Source organism: Eufriesea mexicana, unplaced genomic scaffold (genome assembly GCF_001483705.2).
Source record: "Eufriesea mexicana isolate 0111107269 unplaced genomic scaffold, ASM148370v2 scaffold596, whole genome shotgun sequence".
Classification (NCBI taxonomy): Eukaryota; Metazoa; Arthropoda; class Insecta; order Hymenoptera; family Apidae; genus Eufriesea; species Eufriesea mexicana.
Window position 1 is genome coordinate 1,319,490 of NW_016908754.1, and position 4,517 is coordinate 1,324,006.

The 4,517-nt window shown below is 56.6% G+C and overlaps 1 protein-coding gene across 2 annotated transcripts in view; it reads right to left on the reverse strand.

Moving 5' to 3' along the window:
• Positions 1–319, reverse strand: part of knockout (Stork-head domain-containing protein knockout) — a 126,112-nt gene extending 125,793 nt beyond the window's left edge. For both annotated transcript variants that reach the window (XM_017897956.1, XM_017897955.1), the window contains exon 1: positions 247–319. The gene's annotated coding sequence lies outside the window, so the exon portion shown is untranslated. The remainder of the gene's footprint in view (positions 1–246) is intronic.
• Positions 320–4,517: the final 4,198 nt, after the last annotated feature.

Sequence of the window (4,517 nt, forward strand, 5' to 3'; positions counted from 1 at the left end):
GGAAAGAGGAAGGACAATGCGAGAGACAGAGAGAGAGAGAGAAAGCAGGGGGAAAAGGAGAAGCTGCGAAAGGAAGAGAAGGAGAGGATAGAGAGAGAGAGCGAGTAAGAGAAGATCGAGAGGGAAGAGCGAGACGGAGAGTCCTAGAACTCGAAAACCAGTCTACACACGTCGCGACGCGCGAGAGGTCTGACCGCTCTTGACCCTCGTGCCAGGGTGCTGGAATTTATCGTTCGAAGGACTCACCTCGCCACTGATGCACACGCTGCTGCTGCCCGTTCGATCCAACGTCGAGGCGTCTTCGATCCGAGCGGCTCCGATCGCCTTGGATTCCCCTTGGTTCGTAGTCCGAAATATCCAAGCGAAGAGAGGGTGTCGCTGGGCTTTCGGGCTGCCCGGATACTCGGCGTTTCAGCCGAACCACGACACCGGAGGAACGAGTTTTCACTTTTATTATACGCGGCAGTCCCGCACGCGTCTCCTCTTTCTTCGCCGCGTTACGTATCACAGTTCCTTCGCGACGCCAGCAACAGGACGCGAGCAAGAGAGCGCGAGCCGCAGAGAGAACCGGAGGAACCGGAGTAACGACGGCGACGACGGCGACGAAGGACGGCGAGGAAAGAAACGGCGACCTTACCCGACCAAGGGTAAGGAAATAAGAAACACTGGAGGAACACAAGCCGATCACCGATCACGTCCAGGAAGAACCGGCCGCAGGGAAGACGAGGAGGAATACGGGGGTAGAGAAAGAGAGGGAGGACGGGTTCCGCGAGATCGACGATCCTCTCTCGCGGCGTGCCGAGGATCTCTCCGTATTATTCCACTGAACGATCCACGAACGGTTTATCCAGGAGCTGGTCTGTCGGTCGCGCGACGTATCTCTCCCGCTCAGTCCTTCTCGATGAACGAAATCGGAGCTCGGAACACGGTATCCATGGAGTATCGGTGTCGAGAGTCGCCGCGAGCCTGTACGGATCCACGATCAGGAGCGTCCAGCGAGCAGTTCATCCGAGCGTACGAGCGTAGTTGTCGCGGTAGAGAGGACGACAGGTGCAGCAGCTGCAGCTGGCACGGTCGTCGGCTTCATACTGAAGGGGCGCCTCGACGCCGCCGGCTCGCCGATGCTACGAGAAACTGGCTCTGCCACTGGCGACGGCACCGAAAACTCGCAGCCAGCGCAGACTCTACGCTCGCTCTACGCTTGCTCTCCGCCGCTGTCCTCCGGCTTCTTCCCCCCTCCCACTCGACGCGCCGGCCCGCTGGTGGGGGTCGACTCCGCGCCCCACTCCAGGGCCTTCTCCACCTTCTCTTCGCCCGACCGACCGCTCCGGCTACCCCTCCTGTGCCCCCTCTCGCTCTGTCTCCATTCACCGCGCGTGTTCCGAGTCGTCGCGAGTCGCGAGTTCTCTGTCGCTCACGGACACACGGGGATCGCTGATATTCCAGCACTTCGTAGCCGGTCCTCGATGGATGCTGGGCGAGTTCCACGCGTTCCGGTAGGTCGGTGCCGCCGGAGAACCGGACCGACAGCAAAAACGATTGCGTTTCGAGACGAGGGAGAACGCTCCGGGCTCCCGCTCCCGGCACGGGCTTACAGCCTGGAAAAATCTTTCGCACCGAGTCCCGACCAGTGTCGATGGACCCTCCGCGAGCCACCATTTTTTCCAACGCTCGCTTTCGGCCTCCGCGCTTATCGCCGTTGGATCACGTGTTTTGGGTTACCAGGGGGCAGATAAATCTAATATTTTCTCGTTTCCTTTCCTCTTCTTCTTTTTCAGTGGGGAGGATATAATTGCTCGATTATTCGGATAAGGGCCTTCGCGTTCGGCTCGTAATTAGATGGGAAGCTTCCGAGTTTTATCTGAACCAGAAGAGCCTTCCCGGAGATAAAACGTACCGTCTAGCCCTTCAGCGCTATAACGGTGACTAAGCGTAGTTATTCGACGTCTGACTCTCGTGTGGTACTAACGGTGACTATAGTCGACTAACGTCCCATGCTCTTCCTCTTAACTCGAATTTAATCGGAACCGACATATGCGGCAGAGACTATACAGATACCACCGATGTGTACCTATAATGATCCTCGTCCCGTCTTTCAGATTCCATCCCGTAATCCTCGTTTCCGTAGGGAACCCGTAAACGCGTCTCGAAACCGTCTCCCACCCATCGAGATGGAAAGTGGAATATAAAAAGCACGCCGACAGCTGTACTCGGAGCGAACGGCCCGTTAGACCCGCTAAACCGACGATATTCCCCGAGTGCGGAGCTTTGGTCGCGCGGGTGGTATTTGCCCGAAGTCGAGGGGTCTCGACGAGGGACGAAGGACCCTCGTAACGTTTACGGCTGACGATCGTCGTGGAATCAAAGCTGTCCCCCGAAATTCGAGTCGTAGCAGCACCTCGGAAATCTGGCCCCTCTCGACCGCGTTCTCCTTCGCCGCGTGTACATGCGCCGCGCACGCATGCGTATACCGGAGGTTGGTCGGGGAGGCTGAGTGGGGGGAGACTGGGGGACGCGGTCCCTGCAACCGCGACGCGAAAATACGGCGATTGCGAAAGAACCGAGACATTTCTGCCGGTCTATAAATTCGTAGCTAGCGTCGCGGGAATAATAATGTCACTGATAAAATACCAAAGACCAGAGCCCGGAGTAACCGTACTTCATTGGGAGGCATTAGCGTCTGGTCGAGGTATTCGCCGCGGGGTAAGGCAGCTCGGACGAACAGGACGAACGGGAGTGACGAGGAGAGTGGGTGGGGCAGACGAGGCAGAAAAAGAGGTTGAGTCGGGGAAAGAAGAAAGGAGAGAGAAAGGAGGGAAAGGTGGAAGGCGAGAGAGGAGATGCACTGGAAGAAAACGATGGCAGCATGGTCGCAGGAATTTATAACTTTCGCACTCTCGCCGATACTCGGCTCTCGGTCGCGGCTTATCGGCCAGGTTGCACTTGTTTTGCGCCGACTATCGGCGTAAAGATCGGCAACGTCTCCCGTCGCCGGCAATTTCACGAGTCGTCGAATATTCGCCGGCTAGCCGGTCGGCCAGTCGCCGCGTCTAACTCGGGGGCGCGGGGGGCCGGGGCCCGGACGCCGAACGACTTTCCTTCAAATCGCCGGGACGTTTTACGTGCCGTCGGCTGACATTTACAGTGAAATCTGCCGGCGTAGCCGGTCGCCTACCATTTGCCTCAATGACATCTCGGGGATCTACGGTTCTGCCCGTCGCCAGAACCTGTTTCGCCCGTGTTCCTGCTTTGGCCCGCTACGAATCCGCCACCGACCTCGCTGTCCGTCCGCGAATCGCCGTTCCGCCGCCTATTCCCGAGCAGTCGGTCCACGTAGCCACGGAGAAGCTTGTTCGCCTGCCTCCTGCCTCTCGCGATTTAATCGACCCTGTCGTGTTTTCAACGGTTACGTTTCGTGGCACTTCTCGGCTCGATAGCGACGCTGGGACATTCTTCTGGACACCACACGGCAGCGTTATCTAGCGCCCACTATCGCGATGAAAGTCGCCGACCACGGTTACGGTTTTAACGAATTTTCGATTCTACCACTCTTTCGCCTTCTTTTTCTTCTTTCTTTTCCTCCATCGATACGTACAACGCGGATACCGTCGGATCTAAATAGAGGATAAATACTCGTCCGCGAGTAACAGATAATATATTTCCAACGCACTCTTTCGTTCCCTGTCCCGAGGCACGCCGATCACGCCACGCGCCAGCGTTGCCGGAAAAACAAAGCACCATCGCATCAACCTCCCCTCCATCTCACGCGCTGTTTCTCTTTCCTACCCGCGTGCACGCTCGCGCTCTGTCTCTCCCTCGCGCATGCAGACACTCGCGCTCTATCTAACACCCTGCGATATCGACTCCCGACTTTTGTCCGCCGTTGCCACGAGTCTTTCGAGATCGCGAAGATCCGTTTGGCGTTCGGTGGAGAATTTTAATCGACCAATCGGACGGTGGGTGTGGAAGAAGTCCCGGGTCCTTTGTCCCGTGCCTCTCGCAGCCTCCTTCTCGCTGCTCCGCCGAGCTCGTGTTGCGAGTTGGAACGTTCTGCGCGGTATTTTTTGCCGTTGGACTGCTACGCGAGCGTGACTCAATGCGTTGCGTTGCGCCACTAAAACAGAAGCTGCGCGCGCGTCGTGCATTTTAATTCGACGAGATTAATACGCGAACTGGCCGACTTCCTGCTTATAGACGGGTCGCGATGCGCTGCAAGCCGGAAACCACGCTGACGGTAATTGCAGGGGTAAAACGAGTAGGATACAATTTCGCGGTATCACTGTCGATCGACTTAGCACGCGTTCGTATCACTGCGATCTTCTGTTACGCGTGTCGAACGGACTTACAAAGGTTTAAAAGGATCAAGGTATCTATCTTCTCTAAAGCCACCGACCGACTCGCGAGAGTATCAAGAGGGTACGTGACGCAGTTCGTCTAAACCCCCAATTCTTATCTAATGTTTATAGAAACATTCGTTCTCGGGATCTAGTTTATAAGGAGTCTTATAAACTATTTAT